This window comes from Mytilus edulis, chromosome 7 (assembly GCF_963676685.1).
Source record: "Mytilus edulis chromosome 7, xbMytEdul2.2, whole genome shotgun sequence".
In the NCBI taxonomy this organism is placed as follows: domain Eukaryota; kingdom Metazoa; phylum Mollusca; class Bivalvia; order Mytilida; family Mytilidae; genus Mytilus; species Mytilus edulis.
The window spans coordinates 68,011,096-68,022,622 of record NC_092350.1 but is presented as its reverse complement, the minus strand read 5'-3'; positions in this window follow the sequence as shown (position 1 = coordinate 68,022,622).

The window sequence follows — 11,527 nt, the reverse complement described above, 5'->3', positions numbered from 1 at the left end:
TGACTTGAACTCGTGTTTGCTATTAAAAGAACAAAGTAAGGTATACGCTTTCTTGTGATAACCTTCGTGTATTGCCCTAGATAAGGCAGGTTGACCTGTTATCCGGTCCGCATGTGGTAAATTCCACTGGTTGAAATCTATACATGCATGACGCAATCTAGAAAAATCAAAATGAAATATATTTATACATCTCTCTATTATATTATACAAACATTAAAGTAAAATCAGATTTGAAAAACATGTGTTTCGTCCAGAAAACTATTAAAAATATAAATAAGTAAAAACTATATAAGATGGAATGAAATAAAGTGAAATGCTCCCGATCACATCAAACCAAACGGTAAATAAAAATATGTTCTAAAACTATCAGACCTGTTCTTTCTTTTAAAAATGAAGTCATTCTTTTTTAATAAACAATAGTTACGGGACTATTGTTGAAAACTTGTGGACAAAGTGTAGTACGATTTATGTTTACGGCAGTTTCAGTAAAATCGTTAAAGAGTTCATTTAGATTAATACCTTGCAATGATTCATTCAATGACTGTGTGCTGCTTCCTTGATTTACCAGACTCAACATTTAGTCGGCATAAAAACACATGAACTATGCACTGCATGGACAATCAATAGATCAATATCTTACACGATTAGTGGGAGGAACATACACATTAAAAGTGAGGAACAAACGTACGGTCAGTGGTCGGAGTAAACATGTGAATGTTGCGTAGAGAAATCTAGGACACTTGTGTATTAAGCGTTTCATTAATTATATACCTAATACGGTTAGCATAACCGCACAAAAATGTTATCATGCTTTGACCCAACTAGCATGATTATTTAGACGGAGTCCAAAATTGTTGAACGGTTCGGGCTTTCATGTTAGTTGGGTCAAAACCATGATAACTTATAACATTCATTAATACGAAAACCTGCGTTGATCCGTTGACATTACACATAATTGTTCGCAGCAGCTTTGTGAAAGCTCTCTGTACCTAAGACAGAGGTTTTGATAAAAAATTAATCAATAACCGCCAACAACAGACATTGTAAAATATGATGTAAGATTTCAAAAATCCATCAGTGTGCATAAACAACGTTCAACATATATCTTCTTTGATTCGTATATATTATGTATGCAGCCTCCATTTAATTCGGTTAGTCATATTATTTTGATATCAGGTTGTTGTCAAATCAATGAAAATCAATTACCAAGTATGTCTAATAAATTGTACAACACACCAGCAGATGACGTAAATCATAACGAAACAGACGAACGCGTATATGAGCATAAGTTGAAACGGCACACGACCTCGTCTGTCATGTCATAAACTAATGTTTTGATAATTACAATAACCTATTGATACAAGATCAAACTTCATCATGATGTTGCATAAACTCTTCTTTTGAAATCAATTAAAAAGAAGCAGTCATGTGTTTTATTTCTTATGATTATATTACACTGTTATCCTGTTATAATCAAATGCCCTAATATTAATGGCGTAGGAGTTAGCTTGCGGGAGAAACAGAAATCGGAGCAGCGAAAATCCACATTACGTTTCTTATTACGGAAAATTACACGCATTACGTCCCGCAAAAAAGTGACGTCTTGCGGGAATTCAAACGCTTAAAGTCGCGCCAAGAGTGAACTCCCTTGAAACTGTATCGGATGCCCTTAAGGGTTAAAGCAAAACAAATACTTGAATATAACAGTAACTATCAAATATATATATATATATGTACAGCTTTGAATTGTGAATATAATGAACAATTTATTTTACTAAGGCCAGAGACATTATTGTTTTATATGTCTCTGCTTATGCTATAGATAACCTTTCAATACTGTAACACTTATAATGCCCAAATACGATCGTTGAGGGACATTATGTCTTCTGGTCTGTGCGTTCGTTTGTTCGTCCTTCCGTTTGTTCGTCCCGCTTCAGGTTAATGTTTTTGGTCAAGGTAGTTTTTGATGAAGTGGAAGTCCATTCAACTTGAAACTCAGAACACATGTGCCCTATGCCAGATCCTATGTGTTTTGTCCCCAATTTCACGGTTCACTGAACATAGAAAATGATAGTGTAAATTCCAGGTTCAAGTTTTTGGTCAAGGTCGTTTTTGATGAAGTCTAATCAACTTGAAACTTAGTATACATGATTCCTGTGATCTGTCTGATTTAAATGTCAAATTAGAGTTTTTACCCCAATTTTATGGTCCACTAAACACAGAAAATGATAGTGCGAGTGAGGCATATGTGTACTATAGACACATTCTTGTTTTTTAATGCATTATACAAATCAATAACATGCTTTAACTAAACAAAACTATTTTAACATTTTAAATATTTATTTATATGAATACTTTATATTAAAGATTCATTTATTAACCATACACATAGTTTTAGATTTTTTTCATTGTAATCAGAATGTAATCAAAAAGTAATCTGGATCACAGGGTATTTTTAAAAGTAATTGATTGAATTAAATTACATGTAATCAGAATTTTTGGCTGATTAATGATTACAATGATTATTTGAAAAATTGTAATCAATTACAACTGATTAACGATTACATTTATAATTACCCCAAGTATGGTTTCCACTGCTCAGCTGGATCCTTCATCAGGTGGGTCCCCTCTCTTAGACTGTTTCGGTGTTGTCCATGAAATCTACAGGGGTGCACCGACTGAGTTCATCAGACTCAGCCAGGAACCAGTTAGGTCTTTCACTACTCTTATCTCCTCCTCCATACCCAACCAGAAGTTTACTCTACCTGTTTCCCAACTTTTCCAACCAAACTTCTTGTTCCTGGTCCAGTTAGGCATACATACCCCAAGGCTCTCCACAATGATTGAGAAACAAAGCGTTGACAACTTAACTCTACTGGAAACCACCATGTCCTCCAACTCTTCTCTTGGATGTCTGTTAACAATTCCTGGAACTTGGGAAGCTTTCTCTCGTGAGCTTCTTCCAGTCTGGTTTCCTATGTCACGGTTAGCTCTACAAGAATTACCTATCTACTGATTCTGGACCACAGCACAATGTCTGGTTAGGGGTTTGTTGTTATAACCTCTCTCAAGAAGGTTATCTTTCCCCCAACGTCGGCTTGCATCTCCCAGTCATTTGCTGTTGCTACAATACCACTGGTTTTATTGTATGTATATGTTCATGACTCTCCGCCTCCTTTGATATAGTTGATGAACTTTGGTCCCTTTTCAATTTTCAATTATAGTCATCTTCGTTATCTGTGTGACTGCTGCTATTTCTCGAAGTACTTGGTCATGACCCCATGTGTATCTACCATCCTTCAAAGCTGTCCTGCAAGACGACAAAACCTGTTATATTGCCATTGTTGTTTCATACTGACGGCTCTTACTGGTCGATCTTCTTGTTTTCCACGATGAACTTCTTCCTGAACAAGTTCACTTCTTTGTATAGCATCTGTTGACTGCCATAATGGTTGCTGAATGTTGCAAAACCAAGTCGCCCTGATGTCACACTCCCACTATGTATCTATGTCTTTATCGGCTCACTGCATCTTTAACAGCGCTCTTGGCCACCAATAGTTGTATATTATACTACAGTAACAATACAACATTACTTTGTAAGGCATACAAAGTGAACATCCCCAGAAGTTAAACAATCAAAACTGTCTCCCCCCATTTCCCCCCCCCCTATTTACAAGCTTTAATTGCCATGTCCCCTAGCATTTCAAAATATTTTATAGAACGACAAATTGGCTCAATATCTTTAATTGTTTTTACATAGGCGGTAATGGTAACGTTTTTTCCTGTAGCTCAGTCCATATCGTAAACTTGGATATGTATGATAGCTCGTTTCGAAACTGTGACATTTTCACATATGTGGTTAAATTTTCGGGGTACGAAGTGAGATTATTTTTTCGTAAATTAGCAAACCCCGAACATCCTTTTGTGATGCGGCTCCTTGTGGTAAAATATCCCCTTTTTAACACAATAAGTTCTTTGAAAATTTAATACTTTGAACACATTCAATAGCTCCATAGTTTTTACACATTTATTTTATGTTCCTTTACTTTCCTAATCACCACAAATAATTAAGTTCAGTCATTTGTTAAAAATAGAAACATGTCCAATATCACTACACAGAGATTTTTTCTTTACACGTGACTTTTGAGTTCCTCATTTCGAGGCGCATTAGGGATGTTGTCCCAAATAAAATCATTTTATTACTTTGAAAGGAAAGATACCATCAAACCAGACACCAATTGTGCATGTCACATGTTTATAATTTGATAGACAAAACCTTAACAAGTCATGTTAAAAAACTTATATAAGCATAGACAGTATGACGTGTTTTGAAAATAACGATGTACAACATATTTAAAAGTTTTGGCAAACTTGAAAGTAGTTTTACAGGTTTACAGTAGACGGTTGTTTAAATGACTTGCTTACCCAGTTATCAAATATCTTCTTTTGAAGTGTATATGCATCTGCATATGTTGCATATGTTGAGGAATGCGGTATACTTTGACGAGTAGGCGAGTTTCGACAGGTTATAATTTTTATCAGATTGTAAGTTTCGTAGACATTTCAGACTGAATTATGTTTGTCCTGCTTTCTTTCAATAGGAGATAAGTACATTGCAAACATTTTTCGTTATGATACGTTATTTCGATTGGCTACCAGCAATCTCGCGTTAATCTGAAATGTACCCTTCTTTTACAATGAAATGTAACATTCATGATGACACGAGCTTCCATAATAAAGTGCACAGGTAAAACAAAAACTTGATAGATAAAAACTTGATAGAAATCATGTTTTAATATGATCCTATTAAACATATGTAGTAATACGTTTTGACAGATTTTTTTTGTAATTTTATAGAGTTATAACAAGGTTGACATGACACACTATTTTTTACAAACATCACACTCCACTCGATGTCAACTATCCGAATAAGATATTTTCTGGGTAATTGTAGTTTCCGCTGTTGATGCGTTGCTATCTTGTGGACGAAATTCTGAACTCTTAATCAATCATCAATAATATCAATTGCTCTCTTTTGGAAACTTATTCACTCATTTCTACGTAACTATTTTAGAATCTGAGCAAGATTTAAATACTTTACATTACGGACTGTAATTAGTTATCAAAGGTATCAGGTTTATAATTTAATGCATCAGACGCGCGTGACGTCTTCATAAGACTCATCAGTGACGATCAAATTAAAATAGTTATTAAACCAAATTAGTACACAGTTGAAGAGCTGTGGGGACCAAAAATTCCAAAAAGTTGTGCCAAATACGGCTAAGGTAATCTATGCCTAGGATAAGAAATTTCTTATTATTTTAAAAAAAATCATAATTTTGAAAACAGGAAATTTATAAAAATTACCAAATAATTGATATGCATGTCAACACCAAAGTGCTGACTCATGGGCTGGTGATGTATAAATAATATAAAAGATGAAACACTAATCGAAATGGTTTATTCCACTATGCATACACATATAAATAGTTTAGTAAATAACACGTGATTGATTGTAAAAACCTTGAACACGTAGTTGTCCTTTGCATTTGTTTAAAACCCAGGTAAATTAAATTGCGTCGTTTATAAACAATTGTACTATCAATTACATAGTACGCTATGTTAGCCTATCCTTATAAGGTAGTGTTCCCGATCTGTTTAAAAATTGTCTAATCATTGTTTTTTTTTCAAATACAAGGTGTCATATTATTCTATTGTCAATATTAACTTAGAATTTAAAAGTGAAAATCATAGAGGTTCTAAATATTTTATCAAATGCAAAATGCCGAATATAAAGATATATCAATATTTATAAACAGAATTTTACTCTACTGTTATTGTAATATATAATTATACTAAGCTTTTGATGGCAGTTACTTTAACTTTGAATTTACTTCTATTATCATTGACGTTGTTCCTTTTTTCGCTTTTTGACATTATTGTTTAACGTATTATCGGCGAGGTATCCATACATACAGCAATTGATTACCTATAAACAAATCTTGTTCTGTTATCAATAGGACTCTACTCAATCCCAATACTTGTTTCATGGTACCAGGAATTTTTTTTTCATACGATATTGTATGATATGGTTTTATTTATTGACACGTGGCATATCCTTTTTTTCATTCCGTCTGTGTCTGACCTTTTGTTTTGGGCTTGACTGCTAATGTATTGTTTTGAAAACATAATTGCCAAGGAAAACGGCATACATTTCTAATTGTATATATGTAATATTGTTCTTCAGAAAATACAATCCATATTATAACAGTAACCGTGTATACAATTTTGCATGATCTTCTTTCTACTCATATGTTTTCTTTGTGTGTATGTGTGTTTGTATGTTCAACTCGAAACATCGATGTGGATTTATGCATTTTATAATTCACATTAGGTTATTTGGATATTTAAAAAAACCCGTTACATACATCGTTTTTACTGCTCATGAAAGTGAGAGAGTAACTCTTTGATAAACTACTTATTGAATAATTGAACTTCAGACACTCTGAAAAGGCCCATGTGGATGTAGCTTATGAGCAACAGTATTCATATTGTTGTTAAAGGTAAAACAGCTTTATTCTATCTGACCAGAATGTACAGGAGTGTGGAAGGTTCAACTACAGTGTCTACTCCTTTACATAACTTTCAATGATAAACTTTATATTTGTTATACGTTATAATCTCCTTCCTCGATAATGCAGAAAGGCCTATACTTCAAACATCTTCTTGAATCTATATTGGTATCAAATGTCCAGAATATAATAGGAATCCAACTTCGTTTATCATAGATTTATCGATATGCTAACACAATATAGTTATAGTGCTTTACAAAAAGAAGGCTAATATATTGTCGTTTTGATGCAGACACTTACTGTTACACAGTTTTATCTTTTTATATTATTTTATATCATATTCTTAAATTATTATTAATGGGATAACAAAGAGCACATATCTCAATCTTCACAAAAAGGAATATCACTGAAAACCCATGACACCATAGTTGTTTTGCAGCTGTAACATTTTTTTATGTATCTATGTTGTGCATTAATATGCTTTGATAAATTAACAGTGAGACCCAAGGTATCTCGTGTTTCGAATTTGCAAACCAGTTCATTGTTTAGCCTAGTCTTTAATTTTAGTCAGACGTTAGTAGGTACCCTCGACATGCCTTATATACCTTGACTTTTTTTAACCTCTGGTTTTGTGACGAAAAGCGCAGGATTTCTTACGTCGTAGAAGTTTTAACAGTTTACTTATATATTTATTTGCATTGGTTTCATTTTTGTCTCTTATCGAAATTTTGGCAAGTGACTTTTATGAGTTAATCAAGTTTTTTTTATGAAATGAAAACTGGATGGAATGAGGGCAAAATATTTTACCCTGTATCGTTGAAAAACCCCTAAGGTGTCCGAACATTTGATGCACATTTTCAAAACCTCACATAAGTACCTCCTTAAAATGGAAAGATATACCAAAAAATTGGTATTCTTAAAACGCAACGCGTATTTTACACACGCATTCCTTTAATTATGTATTGTTGTCGAAATAAAACTGAATTTAAATTTCTGATAATTTTATTGATAATTTCTTGTTATATTGTATATTTAATCATACGCACGGTTATTTGAATCTCCCTTGTAATTAGTACAGTCAGTACGTTTAAATTTTTGAATAATCCAAATATCTATTGAGGTTCATTATTACGAATAAAAAAACGATCAATACATAAATGGTATTTTCCCAAATTCTTATAATTTAACGACGCAATATCACTATCCAGTAAAACGCATTCAGTTAACGGGCTCAACATTAGGGGCAATGCAATGCATTGTAAATTAAGATAAAGTATTTTAAACACGGTAGGTATATTTAATCATGCGATACACCTCAGAAAACTGGCACAGTGAATGACATCAACACAATAGATTTTTATATTAAATTATAGGCTCGTTTTTATCATGTTTCTAGAACAAGACTTTGTCAGTAGTTTGTTTAAAAAAAACAGTGTCCTATTCTTGAACAACTTTTTTAATATTTATATTCCTCATCATATCACATCATACAGAACAGAATGGACTTCCAGATGTGGTTTATCATTTGTCATATGTTGTATTATAGGTTAGCTGCGGAATGTAAGTTAACATAAAACAATACTAACACATAGACCACAAAGTGCTTAATTTAACAATTGTAATATTTTGTTTTCATTTTATATTTTGGTACCAAAACGATGCTTTTGCTTTCGGTTAAATACACTGATATTGCCAGTTTCTAAATTTACTAAATTTGTGTAAATGTCGTATATCCTCGTATATCCAATATGACTACCATTTACATTATGTTTTTTAATTTTTTATCGCTTGTTGAAATTTGTTTTTGGATAATCAGCATAATTGTCTACCGCATTGTCGGTAAGTTATCCGTGCATGAATATATTGAATATTTATTGACGAAGCGAGTATCTTTTTTCAAACGGAGTTCATTCGATCGCAATGCATGTCCAATTGTACCAGGACTAATAAAAATTCAAACTGATATTTAACATTTTTTATTTTTTTCATGGAACATTCGATTCTGTCATTCTTTTCTTACATATAAATCTAGTGTTGGGAGGTACTAATAGTGAGCGTTTTTATCTGAAATACATTTTTGTACTTGGCACATGAAGCTTATTGATATCCATCTTTTAACATGTTTCATTTGTTTTTAAGAAGATGGAACCAATAGTTTTACCGATTTTAGGCATACACTGTGAGTTTGTTTTTGTTTTCTGTCACTATGTTTTATATTGAGCAAAGGCTTCGCAGTTATGTAGAGAAGCGTTTATAACACCCTTTAGTTAGTACATGTATATTTTGAGTATTAACATATCTGTACTATGAATGATTTACAAAATAGAACTGTTATATCTTTCTATAGTTAGGTATTCATAAAGACAATATTAATATTGATAGAATCTGTATACATTTTAACAGCATAAGGTATATGTATTGCCTCTTTGAAACAATGATTACTCATTTTGGGATTTTGTAGTAAAAAAAAATGTATGTTGTTCTCTCAAATAACCCTATCGATTTGACTATAAACAGTAAACACGACTACAATTTAAGTACATTCAGACTATAAGTACAGCAATCAGATGTTTGACACCTAACGATAAACACGGGTTTAATTATTCGGGTCCTGATTTCGCAATAATTGAATGAAATACTTATAATGATTTGCTTTTAATTAGTTTATCATTTTTTTAACAGATAATCATGATATAATTCTATCCCCTCCCACTCCCCACCCGACCCAATTGGTAGATACGTGGATGTTATTTAATAGAATATAAGAATATGTTATTAGTTGATAATTTTATGGAGTAAATGGAATACATAAATGTAAAAAAAAATAAGAACGAACACGAAGGGAGCAAGAAATCGTGATACATGTACATGTAACACGAAAACGAATACAAATACATGTAGGTCATGATTTCCTATGTAGTGTGAATCAGTACGATTTTTAGAATCTTACACACGAATATGTTAAATCTGGCTTTTGTTTAAAATGTTATGTTTTATATTGAAATGCATCTAACATATATGATAATGTCTCTGTATTGTAGCGATAAATTAACAAAACTTCATATTATTTGTTTTAAAAATTAGAATGCGGTCAATGACGATTTTTGTTTACACCTATCATAGATTGAAATTTAAAAAATAAATTCCCAAATTGGCAACAAAAGACTTTCAGATGAATATAACTTTGAAGTAAATTATAGTTTGCAGTTTTATGAAGGAAAATAATTACTTCATATAGGTCATTATGTTATGCATTGGACAGTAACGCGAGACACATTGGTTTTGTATTATACATTGTCATTTAAATGTGTGTTATAAAGTTACATATCAAAACTACAGTATTTGAACGCTTCACACTATTTAAATGATATTGTTCCCACGGTATTTGAACATTTCTTTTAATCTATCTGATTCTTATTTCTTACATTATTTCAGGACTGAAATTACGTATCACATTATGATGTTGCTTTACTAAAAACGGATGTATAAACATACCAGTATTCTACAAAATCTCATGCAAAGTTGCACGATAAAGGAGCTGACAAACATACATAACTTTGAATTTACAAGCCTCTAGCTAGAACTTCCACTGAGTTGATATAACGTTTCTTGTAAAACCTCTTAATGTTGTATCAAACTTTAACCAAGTTATTCTACAGTTGAAGATACAAATTTCAATCTCTACATGAAAGTCTCAATTGTGTATGTCAACTATTTAAATAAAATATTCCATCAGATGAAATATGCCACGTTTTTATAAGTGACAAGTAATACAGACTAGCATAAATTAATGAATATATTAAAATATAATCAAGTGCCTTCAGAATGAGAAATAATAAAACATATTGAATATGATTACTACATTTATTGTGAATGCTTAGTCCTCAAAATTGATGTAAAATGCGCACGCTTGTTACTAAGCTTGATCAATCTATCGTGTTATTTAAATAATGCAGAAACAATTATTTCAAGACACACTATATTAAATTGATCTTTATTTAAACACAATTACAGCAGACAAATCCTGTTCACAATTTATCTGATTCGAACGGCATGAATGATTTTATAGCAAAACATTAGCATACATGATGTAAATATTCAACTCAACGTGCTTTCTCTTTTTAGAAATTTTATTTTTATAAGCGGATGTTAAGAAGATTTGAAAAGTTTGAAAATAATTTGTCTAAATTAGCATCAAAACAATTGATTAGGTATATACTGAATTTAGAAATTATGATGAATATGTAACATGCACTAAACATGCATAAAATATGTTCGGGTTTTTCAAATGTGCACATTCTATAATACAAGATGACATGGTTAAATAGCTCCATCGACAGAAAAAGGGATCGATTTATTATCTGGTGTTTGAAGCATAGCAGTGGGATCATTATTATTATTAAATCAACAAGAAGATCTAACACGTTTCATTTCATTTTGCTAGTTAAACATATTTCAGCTTGTCTTTAGTGATGTATAATGTAATGTACTGGATATATCAATTTACAATCTAGATAACTTGTTTGTAAAACAGTCCCTGTTCAATTCATTTACAAATAGTCAATTTACACATTGAATAACTTAGTTTTACATGTTTTAATCAAAGATCGATTCTTGACCTCAATATATTGTAATTACGTTTGCATATTGTTGCAATACTACACATGACGTTACGCGAACCTCCATGTGAACATCAATGTGAAGTAATTGTATCCTATCCATCAAAAGTAGAGCAAATGTAGTTTAAAACAAATTGTCATTGAGGGACGATGACTTTAATATATCGAACCAAGTTACGGTCGCAGTAATTTTTACATTTTTGCAGGTATAATAAAGGGGATTATACTGGTATTTGCTGTTTCTATTATAGACCCCAAAAAAAATTAAAAAAATAACCAAATTCATCAATTATGTTTAAGGTCTTCTTTGTCGAAGGAGGTTGAGACCTTAGTTTC